The sequence below is a fragment of the Convolutriloba macropyga genome, unplaced genomic scaffold (assembly GCF_964194025.1).
Source record: "Convolutriloba macropyga unplaced genomic scaffold, txConMacr16.3 SCAFFOLD_3574, whole genome shotgun sequence".
Taxonomy (NCBI): Eukaryota; Metazoa; Xenacoelomorpha; order Acoela; family Convolutidae; genus Convolutriloba; species Convolutriloba macropyga.
In genome coordinates this window covers 6,016-20,000 of record NW_027449319.1, presented here as the reverse complement: position 1 = coordinate 20,000, position 13,985 = coordinate 6,016, and the positions used below count along the sequence as shown (strand labels likewise).

General features: G+C 44.0%; 1 non-coding gene and 1 pseudogene across 1 annotated transcript in view; both read right to left on the bottom strand.

Moving 5' to 3' along the window:
- LOC142354949 (large subunit ribosomal RNA) overlaps positions 1-593 on the bottom strand; it is a 3,522-nt gene extending 2,929 nt beyond the window's left edge. Inside the window, exon 1 of the ribosomal RNA XR_012761140.1 lies at positions 1-593. This exon is cut by the window's left edge and continues 2,929 nt beyond it. This is a non-coding gene — a ribosomal RNA (large subunit ribosomal RNA).
- Positions 594-2,276: 1,683 nt separating this feature from the next.
- LOC142354948 (5.8S ribosomal RNA) lies at positions 2,277-2,428 on the bottom strand (annotated as a pseudogene).
- Positions 2,429-13,985: the final 11,557 nt, after the last annotated feature.

Here is a 13,985-nt window from a genome sequence, read left to right as displayed (position 1 = left end):
GTCAGACAGGCAATCAAGATCAATTTATCTCATTTTGTTTAGAATCAACAAGAAGAATTCCGAGGAAAACTTCTGCTCGATTCATTAACAAGATTTGCCAAAAGACGACAACTACACTACTCGGTAGCCGAGAATATAATATCAAGGCATTGAGTATGGTAACGCTCACTCCAGTTCCCCTTCAACAGTTTCACGTACTTTTCACTCTCTCTTCAGAGTGCTTTTCAACTTTCCCTCACGGTACTTGTTTACTATCGGTCTCGCTTTATAATTAGCTTTTGGAGAGACATATCTCCAGCTTCGAGTTGCACTTTCAAACAACTCTACTCATAGGAATGAGCCATTATGACTGGTATCGAAAATGACCTTTACAGGATTTTCACCTTCTTTGATGCTACTTTCCAGTAGACATCAGGACAAATTCACCAGTCTAGCATCAAACCATACCGGACACCGAGAAATGTTGCCATTTCTCTTCCCGATGAGCTTTTCCCTGTTCATTCGCCATTACTAAGGGATTCTCAGTTGATTTCTTTTCCTCCCCTTACTGATATGCTTAAGTTAAGGGGGTTCTCTCGCCCAATTCAGGTTATGTAGTTGATTGTCTCTTAATTGGTTCACTGACCAATATGAGACAGAAACCGATTCAGCAGTTTTGTTCGCTACTACTATCAAACACAGGTCGAAGTTTCCATTCAGTCATTAATTCCAACTTTCAAATGTTGTTGTTTCAGCTTTCGCTTACTAGAAGCAACATAATACTCGCTGCAATACAGACCTCGGGAAACCCTCACCGTGAATAAGGTTCACTCACATATTTCACTACATTTTGCGTGGGATTGGAGATGAGGCTACTCGTTCTTGCTCAGTACTAGGCTGAAAATTAACGAAACTTCGTTACAAACGTTCACATGTTGATGTTTCCGCTTTCGCGTACTCGAAACAACATAATACTAGTCTTTGTAATTTAGTTTCATAATTTCAACTGTTCTCATGCAGAATTTTTGCTCATTCTTATCCCAAATTTTGACCTGGCTACTAGTTACACTCCTTGTACTTATTGCAAAATGACCACAAATTTCAACAGCTTTCACATGTTGCTGTTTCGGCTTTCGCTTACTACAGTCAACATAATACTCGTTGCAAAATAAGTGCTCGGCATCTGCAATTTTCCAAAGACGAAGTTTCGCCAGTTCAATTTTCGCTCGCCAATTATGGCTACTAATTCACACGGTACTGAGCTCAACAACATTAAATTTGTTCAGCAAGACTTTCACATGTTGATGTTTTGGCTTTCGCCTACTAGAAGCAACATAATACTCGTCTTGTTAGCTCATTCAATGAGAATAGCTTTTCCCGTTGAGAATTTTTGCCTTCAATTGGCGTTGTAGTGAGTTTGGCTACTCAGATCACCAAATACTTGTGACAATTCGAACCAGAAATGTTTTCAATTTTCACATGCTGATGTTTCGGATTCAACCTACTAGAAGCAGCATAATACTTGTATTCAACAATTTCTGTATCAAATCCCAGTTTTCTCTGGTGCATCTTTGCCAAACTATTCCAAACTGCCTGAGTCTGAATACCAATTACAGGTACTAGTAAATGCACGTTACTAAGGACTATATAGTTCTAGGTTACTGTACACAACGACGTTCACATGTTGATGTTTCAGCTGCCGCTTACTAGAAACAACATAATACTTATCGTGCATACCTTTCCATAACTTGTCCTTTTCAGATGCATTAGTTTCCCTTTGTCTTGGCTTCTACAGTCAGACTGGCTACTAGTAACAGCACAGTACTAATCACATATCGTTCTACAGTTTGCAGACAACTTTCACATGTTGATGTTTCAGCTTTCGCCTACTAGAAACAACATAATACTCGCTGTATACATTTGTAGTTCTCTATGTAACTTTCATGTGAAGAAGTTTCGCCAGTCTTTTTGACTGTCTCAAATCTGAGTCATGCTTAGGCTACTAGTTGCTTCATAGTACTTATCGCCTCGAGATCATTGAACAAAACTTGATTTTCACATGTTGCTGTTTCAGCTTCCGCTTACTAGAAACAACATAATACTAGTCTCATTAAGTTCCGTCTCTTTGCAATTTTCTTATGAAGAAAATTCGCCATCACAATGACTCCAGCAGTTCTTGATCAAGGAATGCAATCATTGATCAGAATGCTATTATTTGAATCGGTTCTGCTTTAAGTGTTCCAATTTTATTGGAAGCACCAACAATAGAACATCAATGTGTTCAATCGAGAGTTATATAACCCTGAATCGGACGCAGTCAACAGCCGAAGCCGAGACCGCCTTTTGCGTTAGAGAGGTCGGTAAACAAATCTTGCGATTCATACCGAATTAACACATATAGCTGTGCTCCTCTTCGTAAAGCGAGCCAAGTGATCCCCTGTTGAAGGATGTATTTGGACCAATCTAGTAGCATTTGGTTTCCAACAAGCTCTCCCAAGTTAGCTTACTTATTGGGCTTTTCAACCAATTCGGTTGGCTACAAGCATCATCAAAGTACTAGCCACAGTTTGATCGCAAAATTCTACGACTTTCACATGTTGATGTTTCGGCTTGCGCTTAGCCTACTATAAGCAACATAATACTAGTCATATCATAGAGCGTGATCAGCTTGTGACGTTCTCATGATGAAGTTTCACCAACAGTGTCTCACTTCGAGCTTAAATCCAGCTACTAGTAACTACACAGTACTGACTGCAACGATAACTTTTATCTATACCTTTCACATGCTGCGCTTTCGGCCAGGGCCTACTAACGTCAACATAATACTCGATATAAACTTTTGTTCATGATGCAGCTTCCCCATGCAGAAGTTTCGCCTTCAAATGCTCTCTTGGCCATATGACGTAAGAAAAGGTTACTAGTAACATCACAGTACTAGCCACAGTTTGATTGCAAAATTCTACGACTTTCACATGTTGATGTTTCGGCTTGCGCTTAGCCTACTAGAAGCAACATAATACTAGTCATATCATAGAGCGTGATCAGCTTGTGACGTTCTCATGATGAAGTTTCACCAACAGTGTCTCATTTCGAGCTTAAATCCAGCTACTAGTAACTACACAGTACTGACTGCAACGCTAACTTTTATCTATACCTTTCACATGCTGCGCTTTCGGCCAGGGCCTACTAACGTCAACATAATACTCGATATAAACTTTTGTTCATGATGCAGCTTCCCCATGCAGAAGTTTCGCCTTCAAATGCTCTCTTGGCCATATGACGTAACACAAGGTTACTAGTAACATCACAGTACTAGCCACAATTTGATCGCAAAATTCTACGACTTTCACATGTTGATGTTTCGGCTTGCGCTTAGCCTACTATAAGCAACATAATACTAGTCATATCATAGAGCGTGATCAGCTTGTGACGTTCTCATGATGAAGTTTCACCAACAGTGTCTCACTTCGAGCTTAAATCCAGCTACTAGTAACTACACAGTACTGACTGCAACGATAACTTTTATCTATACCTTTCACATGCTGCGCTTTCGGCCAGGGCCTACTAACGTCAACATAATACTCGATATAAACTTTTGTTCATGATGCAGCTTCCCCATGCAGAAGTTTCGCCTTCAAATGCTCTCTTGGCCATATGACGTAAGAAAAGGTTACTAGTAACATCACAGTACTAGCCACAGTTTGATTGCAAAATTCTACGACTTTCACATGTTGATGTTTCGGCTTGCGCTTAGCCTACTAGAAGCAACATAATACTAGTCATATCATAGAGCGTGATCAGCTTGTGACGTTCTCATGATGAAGTTTCACCAACAGTGTCTCATTTCGAGCTTAAATCCAGCTACTAGTAACTACACAGTACTGACTGCAACGCTAACTTTTATCTATACCTTTCACATGCTGCGCTTTCGGCCAGGGCCTACTAACGTCAACATAATACTCGATATAAACTTTTGTTCATGATGCAGCTTCCCCATGCAGAAGTTTCGCCTTCAAATGCTCTCTTGGCCATATGACGTAACACAAGGTTACTAGTAACATCACAGTACTAGCCACAATTTGATCGCAAAATTCTACGACTTTCACATGTTGATGTTTCGGCTTGCGCTTAGCCTACTAGAAGCAACATAAAACTAGTCATATCATGGAGCGTGATCAGCTTGTGACGTTCTCATGATGAAGTTTCACCAACAGTGTCTCATTTCGAGCTTAAATCCAGCTACTAGTAACTACACAGTACTGACTGCAACGATAACTTTTATCTATACCTTTCACATGCTGCGCTTTCGGCCAGGGCCTACTAATGTCAACATAATACTCGATATAAACTTTTGTTCATGATGCAGCTTCCCCATGCAGAAGTTTCGCCTTCAAATGCTCTCTTGGCCATATGACGTAACACAAGGTTACTAGTAACATCACAGTACTAGCCACAATTTGATCGCAAAATTCTACGACTTTCACATGTTGATGTTTCGGCTTGCGCTTAGCCTACTAGAAGCAACATAATACTAGTCATATCATAGAGCTTGATCAGCTTGTGACATTCTCATGATGAAGTTTCACCAACAGTGTCTCATTTTGAGCTTAAATCCAGCTACTAGTAACTACACAGTACTGACTGCAACAATAACTTTTATCTATACCTTTCACATGCTGCGTTTTCGGCCAAGGCCTACTAACGTCAACATAATACTCGATATAAAATTTTGATCATGATGCAGCTTTCCCATGCAGAAGTTTCGCCTTCAAATGCTCTCTTGGCCATATGACGGAACACCAGGTTACTAGTAACATCACAGTACTAGCCACAGTTTGATTGCAAAATTCTACGACTTTCACATGTTGATGTTTCGGCTTGCGCTTAGCCTACTAGAAGCAACATAATACTAGTCATATCATAGAGCGTGATCAGCTTGTGACGTTCTCATGATGAAGTTTCACCAATAGTGTTTCATTCGAATTGGTTCTGCTTTAAGCTCTCCAATTGTTTTGGATGAACCAGTTTTGCCCTTCGAAGCCACTTTTGTGAGCTTTTGTGGGTCTTTACCAAGAGGATATACCTCAAGGCCTCTTTCAATTCCTTTAAGTTCTTTCAACTCCTTTACAGTTTCTAGGTTCACATAGCTGCAAACCTTATTTCTAGTTTTAAGTCTGGCCAACTTGGGGAGAGTTGGTGCAGACCGTGACCAATTCTAGTAGGATGCCACAACAAGAATGTGATCAACTTAGCTTGTCGATGAACCTGCCCCACATTCAAACAACTCTATCGCCTTTTCCTCGTATAGTTATATGCGAGGGCCTCTCATAGAGAGCGCTGTTAGCAACCTTTTCCACATAGACGATAAAGTTGTGAGTGTTTTGCACATGGCTGTTGTCATCACCACGTGACGAGTCAACTCAGCTTGACTCTCTACACTCCGACAAGCTTTGCACATACGCCTTTAGTTCAGTATGTGTCTTTAATCTGACTCCGGTGCCTCAAGCCGGAAAAATTGTCAGATTATGATCATTATCGGTTAGTCATCCCGATGCAAGATCGTATCGTACTGTCTTTGTCTACCTCCAGATTCCGAAGAACAGGAGGAGACTCTCCCAGACCTACATATCTGGGAGAATGTTCAGAGGGCGAGAAGCTGTGGATTACTCTCCCCTAAGAACTGACTAAACTTTACCCTCGTCCAAGGTAAGTTTATTTTAGCTAGCCTTCTATGTAAAGGATCTGAGGCTAAGCTGTGTTTTTTCGAGCCTTTGGCTCGGAGCAAGTTCAGTGGGCGCCCCGAGTAGCTCAACTCTTTCCCACTGAACAGCGCAACGCTCTGTCACTCGCTGGGATTTTTGCGTGTCGGTTCTAACCACGCGACTTGTGGACCTTTTTAGGCCTTTCTCATTCACAAGTCTATAGCTGGGCTTCTATAACCCAGCTTCTGAGATCTAGATAGCTGCAGTTCTGCTAGGCTGCTTTTGCTAACTAGTCTCCCTTTAAGCAGTCCCTTGCCATGACTGCTGAACTATGTATCCACACAAGTAGTTTTTGAGCTCGATACATAATTCGAGATTGGTTGCCAAGCAATCTCTAGCGACAGAGCGTCATGCGCACTACAGACATGGCCTCTACCAGCAGCCATGCCCGAAGGAATCAATCACTGATCCTTCCGCAGGTTCCCCTACGGAAACCTTGTTACGACTTTTACTTCCTCTAGACAATTAAGCTCGATCCGCTTCATCCCGTTGCCGGAGACCGAAGTCCCAACAGTAGGAATTTGCAATTCTTGCTTAACTATCCAATCAGTAGTAGCGACGGGCGGTGTGTACAAAGGGCAGGGACGTAATCCCTATGAGTTGTTGACTCATAAGTACCAGGAATTCCTGGTTCACGTCTGCAAGTTACAACAGACGATCCCCTTGAAGCGCTGTACTTTTCTCTGATTGCCCAGTCCATTTCGGACCAAGGGCTGAGTACTCAATCTAAAAGTACACAGTGTAGCGCGCGTGCAGTCCAGAACATCTAAGGGCATCACAGACCTGTTATAGCCTCACTTCATCTGCGGTATTTAATTCCGCATAGTTCCTCTAAGAAGTGTTTGAATTCACATATAGTGAATTTCATTATTTAGATGGAGAAGATCTCGTTCGTTATCGGAATTAACCAGACAGATCACTCCACTAACTAAGAACGGCCATGCACCACCGCCCATATAATCATGAAAGATATTCAATCTGTCAATCCTTAAGATGTCTGGACCGGGTGAGTTTTCCCGTGTTGAGTCAAATTAAGCCGCAGGCTCCACTCCTGGTGGTGCCCTTCCGTCAATTCCTTTAAGTTTCGATTTTGCAACCATACTTCCCCCGGAACCAATAAACTTTGGTTTCCCGGTTAATCTCTTGCCAAGTCAAGATCGACTTTGACAAATTGTAGGTTGGTATAGTTTATGGTCAGAATTGCGAGGGTATCTAATCCTCTTCAATACTCTGACTTTCGTTCTTGATTAATGAAAACATTCTTGGCAAATGCTTTCGCAGTAGTTTGTCTTGCCACGATCCAAGAATTTCACCTCTAACGTAGCAATACAAATGCCCCCGTCTGTTCCTTTCAATCATTACCGCACTCAGCCAACCGGCATCAATCGAGTAGCGGGTCATTCTCCATTATTCCATGCTTTATTATTCGATCCCAAAGGATGCTTTGAACACTCTAATTTTCTCAGGGTGAAAACACCGTTTCCACAGTTCGTCACATTTAAGTGCAAACTATTTCTTCGATGCGAAGGATGAGCGGAACGAGTCAACAGATTTAACTGAAGACCATGTTGCCGTTCTACTCAAACAGATCCAACTATGAGCTTTTTAAACGCAGCAACTATTGCATACGCTTGTAGAGGCTGGTATTACCGCGGCTGCTGGCACCAGACTTGCCCTCTACTCGTTCATCAATGGAGCTTTTAAGTCCATTCCATTCTGATTACAAACCATAAAGGTTCATATCATTATTTCTAGTCACTACCTCCTCGTGCGGAGAGTGGGTAATTTGCGTGCCTGCTGCCTTCCTTGGATGTGGTAGCCGTTTCTAAGGCTCCCTCTCCGGAATCGAACCCTGATTCCCCGTTACCCGTCACAACCATGGTAGTCCGTTACACTACCATCATAGGTTGATAGGTCAGAAATTCGGAAGTTCCGTCCCCAAGCCGAAGCTATCTGGGATCTTTCAGTTACTAGGACTCATCACGGGATGTGTCTGTACTTAGCAAATCACCCGGTGTAGTCTTGTAAAAGTCTCCGACAGTGTCGGACAATCAGCATGCATTAGCTGCAGGGTTACCGCAGTTATTCATTTAGCTTGCAAATCAACTAATAGATAGTAACTGATTTAATGAGCCATTCGCGGTTCCACTTTTTCAAGCTTCGCTTGCACATGCATGGCTTAGTCTTTCAGACAAGCATATGGCAACTGACAGGATCAATCAGTTTAATTGTACTTTGAACAATCTTTCGATTTGTTCGAATTTAGAAAGACATAGCCTTGCGGCCTCGTCAATCTTGCTTTGAGCTTTTTAAATCACGAAGAGTTTCAATGCATGCTTTGGCATGGCTACTAGTTACTACACAGTACTCTACACACTTAGAGTTACCCACGATTACACATTTCACATGCTGATGTTTCGGCTCGCGCGTACTAGAAACAGCATAATACTATGTGTACTGGTAGATAGCGCTCTGTGAGCATTTCCCATGAGCAGGTTTTGCCCTCCAAATCTCTGTTCTACTGTTACCAATACCGGCTAACAACTGTATCATACTAGGGAGAATTGACTCATGATTTAAAAACCAGATGTTCACATGTCGATGTTTCGGCTCTCGCCTACTAGAAACAACATAATACTAGTCTGTTAAAAATCTCAATCACGCCGCCTCTTCAGATACAGAAGTTTTACCTTTTATTGGTTAGAGAACAGCTTTCCAGCTGTCGACATGGTTACTAGTAACAACACCGTACTCAACACAAAAACTTTTCAACTTCACAACTTTCACATGCTGATGTTTCTGCTTTCGCATACTAGAAACAGCATAATACTTATTGTTTTGTCAAGTAATTTGTGTGTCTTTCCCATGTGAAGTTTCACCGGTCAACAATGTTTCCCTGACCAATTACGGCTACTAGTAGCTGTATAATACTAGGGAAAATGATTGAGGATTTAATATCAGATTTTCACATGTTGATGTTTCGGCTTTCGCCTACTAGAAACAACATAATACTAGTCTGCTAAGAAATCTCGCTCAAATTGCCTTTTCACATACAGAAGTTTCACCTTCTATTGGTTAGAGAACAGTTCTCAGCTGTCGACATGGTTACTAGTAACAACATCGTACTCAACACAAAAATTCTTCAACTTCACAACTTTCACATGCTGATGTTTCTGCTTTCGCGTACTAGAAACAGCATAATACTTATTGCTTTGTCAAGAAGTGTGTGTGTCTTTCCCATGCGAAAGTTTCACCGGTCAGCAATAATTGCCGTGTCCAATTAAGGTTACTCATAGCTGTATAATACTAGGGAAAATGATTGAGGATTTAATATCAGATTTTCACATGTTGATGTTTCGGCTTTCGCCTACTAGAAACAACATAATACTAGTCTGCTAATAAATCTCGCTCAAATTGCCTTTTCACATACAGAAGTTTCACCTCTTCTTGGTCACTGTACAGATGATGCTGTCTGTTCTTTATTTGGTTCTGCTTATTATAAGGAGGGGCATCACTCCTTCCTCCTTGGTTTGCATGCATTAAGCCTGCTTTGTGAAAAGCGTATCTTTCTAGCTTTTCTTCGCCTTACTCGAGTAGGACGATACAATCCAGACATTAGTCAGTCTTGGTGTAAAGTCACTGAGTATTATTCGGTTCTGCTTTATTCAGCAATATGCTGTATAATTGTTGTAATTTGCGAACATATTTGTTCTCAGTTCCGAACTACTAGCGACGACAGATTACCAGCGGTCATGAGCCATCAAGGTAGTTCTTTGGTGCATCAAGTAGAGAGGTGCCATCAAACAACACTTCCCTAATAATGCTACACACATAGAATTTGCTACAGTGCAGCTTTTTACTTTGCAAAATTTGCGCACAAATTTTGCATAGAATAAATGTTTTATCAAGATTTTTAGATCCCCTCCCTTGAGAGAACGTTACTCCTTTAAGTGAACACCCCGCGGCGTCCTGTTGTTATTGCTTATAACCATTTCGCAAGCCGGAGGCATAATGCACTACGCAAGCCGCTACTTTGGCACAGAGGCACCTAGTTTTACACCCGGGACTTCAGGTGGCCCAGTTTTACACCCAGTACAGCGGTGCCAGTTGGTAACCCGGTGGATCCTCGGAGACCAGACATGATCATAGATCAAACCCGATGTATGCTACTCCTGAACGTATAGTATCTCCACTGTGCAATGAAATTATCGTTCGTTTCGGGCCTTCCTATACGTTCAGCAGACAATCGCTAGGAATTCACCTCGTGACCCGTGGTGACCACACTGGATTTCAAGTTTATTGATTTGGACAGACCTGTCATTTATTTTGCTTTTCAGCTTCAGTTCTGCTCGATCTAGCTTGCCTAAGGCTTGATCTCGCTTTGCTCACCCCTGTAGGAGCCTCTACTAGTACCACTCGGAGTAATGGGGAATCCACCAGACCTAATCGATGAATGCCATCAAACAACAAACATCATACCCGGCTTCATCAGGCATATTTTATTACTTCCGAGAGGTACTTTAGTATCAGATCTTTCTCCATGCCTCTTATGAGGACCCGTCAGACCTTTCGGTTTATCGTTTAGCTTCAGTCCTGCTCGATCTAGCTTTCCCAAGGCTCGATCTAGCTCTATTCGCCCCACTAGAGGGCTCTCTAAGACCCCTCGGTCTTAGTGTTAGCTCCGGTACTGCTCGGTCGTGCTTGCTGAAGGCCCGACCCAGCTTTAGTTAGATTCTCGTACTTTCTCTTGGCCTCTCTAGGAGGACCAGACAGACCTCTCGGTCTATCGTTTAGCTTCAGTCCTGCTCGATCTAGCTTGCCCAAGGCTTGATCAAGCTCTATTCGCCCCGCTAGAGGGCTCTCTAAGACCCCTCGGTCTTAGTGTTATCTTCTGTAATGCCTAACCAAGCTTACTACAGGCCTTGGTCAGGTCTTTATCGGTCACCGATTAGTAACAGACCAATCATAGGGCCTTCCACCCTATCCGGGTTGAGGTCTTTAGTCCAGCCATATTTTGACAAGACACCTCTCCCTAATAATGCCCCACACATAGAATTACTGTCCATGCAGTATTTAACTTGTGTTTTTTTCTAAAATTTGATTTTCACTTTTTGGAGGTTCATTTGCTCCTCTGACACTCTTTCAGCTTCAATCTTACTCGATCTAGCTTTCCCAAGGCTCGATCTAGCTCTATTCGCCCCACTAGAGGGCTCTCTAAGACACTTCGGTCTTAGTGTTAGCTCCGGTCTTGCTCAATCGTGCTTGCTGAAGGCGCGATCAAGCTTTAGTTAGCTTCTCGTACTTCCTCTTGGCCTCTCTAGGAGGACCAGACAGACCTCTCGGTCTATCGTTTAGCTTCAGTCCTGCTCGATCTAGCTTTCCCAAGGCTCGATCTAGCTCTATTCGCCCTGCTAGAGGGCTCTCTAAGACCCCTCGGTCTTAGTGTTAGCTCCGGTACAGCTCGGTCGTGCTTGCTGAAGGCCCGATCAAGCTTTAGTTAGATTCTCGTACTTTCTCTTGGCCTCTCTAGGAGGACCAGACAGACCTCTCGGTCTATCGTTTAGCTTCAGTCCTGCTTGATCTAGCTTTCCCAAGGCTCGATCTAGCTCTATTCGCCCTGCTAGAGGGCTCTCTAAGACCCCTCGGTCTTAGTGTTAGCTCCGGTACAGCTCGGTCGTGCTTGCTGAAGGCCCGATCAAGCTTTAGTTAGCTTCTCGTACTTTCTCTTGGCCTCTCTAGGAGGACCAGACAGACCTCTCGGTCTATCGTTTAGCTTCAGTCCTGCTCGATCTAGCTTTCCCAAGGCTCGATCTAGATCTATTCGCCCTGCTAGAGGGCTCTCTAAGACCCCTCGGTCTTAGTGTTAGCTCCGGTACAGCTCGGTCGTGCTTGCTGAAGGCCTGATCAAGCTTTAGTTAGCTTCTCGTACTTTCTCTTGGCCTCTCTAGGAGGACCAGACAGACCTTTCGGTCTCTTGCTTAGCTTCAGTCCTGCTCGATCTAGCTTTCCCAAGGCTCGATCTAGCTCTATTCGCCCCGCTAGAGGGCTCTCTAAGACCCCTCGGTCTTAGTGTTAACTCCTGTAATGCCTAACCAAGCTTACTACAGGCCTTGGTCAGGTCTTTATCGGTCACCGATTAGTAACAGACCGATCATGGGGCCTTCCACCCTATCCGGGTTGAGGTCTTTAGTCCAGCCATATTTTGACAAGACACCTCCCCCTAATAATGCCCCACACATAGAAATACTGTCCATGCAGTATTTAACTTGTGTTTTTTCTAAAATTTGATTTTCACTTTTTGGAGGTTCATTTGCTCCTCTGACACTCTTTCAGCTTCAATCTTACTCGATCTAGCTTTCCCAAGGCTCGATCTAGCTCTATTCGCCCCACCAGAGGGCTCTCTAAGACACTTCGGTCTTAGTGTTAGCTCCGGTCTTGCTCAATCGTGCTTGCTGAAGGCGCGATCAAGCTTTAGTTAGCTTCTCGTACTTTCTCTTGGCCTCTCTAGGAGGACCAGACAGACCTCTCGGTCTATCGTTTAGCTTCAGTCCTGCTCGATCTAGCTTTCCCAAGGCTCGATCTAGCTCTATTCGCCCCGCTAGAGGGCTCTCTAAGACCCCTCGGTCTTAGTGTTAGCTCCGGTACAGCTCGGTCGTGCTTGCTGAAGGCCCGATCAAGCTTTAGTTGGCTTCTCGTACTTTCTCTTGGCCTCTCTAGGAGGACCAGACAGACCTCTCGGTCTCTTGCTTAGCTTCAGTCCTGCTCGATCTAGCTTGCCCAAGGCTTGATCAAGCTCTATTCGCCCCGCTAGAGGGCTCTCTAAGACCCCTCGGTCTTAGTGTTAGCTCCGGTACAGCTCGGTCGTGCTTGCTGAAGGCCCGATCAAGCTTTAGTTAGCTTCTCGTTTTTTCTCTTGGCCTCTCTAGGAGGACCAGACAGACCTCTCGGTCTATCGTTTAGCTTCAGTCCTGCTCGATCTAGCTTTCCCAAGGCTCGATCTAGCTCTATTCGCCCCGCTAGAGGGCTCTCTAAGACCCCTCGGTCTTAGTGTTAGCTCCGGTACAGCTCGGTCGTGCTTGCTGAAGGCCCGATCAAGCTTTAGTTGGCTTCTCGTACTTTCTCTTGGCCTCTCTAGGAGGACCAGACAGACCTCTCGGTCTATCCTTTAGCTTCAGTCCTGCTCGATCTAGCTTTCCCAAGGCTCGATCTAGCTCTATTCGCCCCGCTAGAGGGCTCTCTAAGACCCCTCGGTCTTAGTGTTATCTCCTGTAATGCCTAACCAAGCTTACTACAGGCCTTGGTCAGGTCTTTATCGGTCACCGATTAGTAACAGACCGATCATAGGGCCTTCCACCCTATCTGGGTTGAGGTCTTTAGTCCAGCCATATTTTGACAAGACACCTCCCCCTAATAATGCCCCACACATAGAATTACTGTTTATGCAGCTTTTCACTTGTGAAATTTTTAATTTTCGCAATTATTATAGAATAAGTGTTTGCGCAGCTTTTCATAGGTCGAGCTCTAGCTAGCTAGCTCAAGCTAGCTAGCTAGCTCAAGCTCAAGCTATCTAGCTCAAGCTCAAGCCAGCTAGCTCAAGCTCAAGCTAGCTAGCTAGCTCAAGCTCAAGCTAGCTAGCTAGCTCAAGCTCAAGCTAGCTAGCTCAAGCTCAAGCTAGCTAGCTCAAGCTCAAGCTAGCTAGCTAGCTCAAGCTCAAGCTCAAGCTAGCTAGCTCAAGCTCAAGCTCAAGCTAGCTAGCTAGCTCAAGCTCAAGCTAGCTAGCTAGCTCAAGCTCAAGCTAGCTAGCTAGCTCAAGCTCAAGCTAGCTAGCTCAAGCTCAAGCTCAAGCTCAAGCTAGCTAGCTAGCTCAAGCTAGCTAGCTAGCTCAAGCTCAAGCTAGCTAGCTAGCTCAAGTTCAAGCTAGCTAGCTAGCTCAAGCTCAAGCTAGCTAGCTAGCTCAAGCTCAAGCTAGCTAGCTCAAGCTCAAGCTAGCTAGCTCAAGCTCAAGCTAGCTAGCTAGCTCAAGCTCAAGCTCAAGCTAGCTAGCTCAAGCTCAAGCTCAAGCTAGCTAGCTAGCTCAAGCTCAAGCTAGCTAGCTAGCTCAAGCTCAAGCTCAAGCTAGCTAGCTAGCTCAAGTTCAAGCTAGCTAGCTAGCTCAAGCTCAAGCTAGCTAGCTCAAGCTCAAGCTAGCTAGCTCAAGCTCAAGCCAGCTAGCTCAAGCTCAAGCTCAAGCTAGCTAGCTAGCTC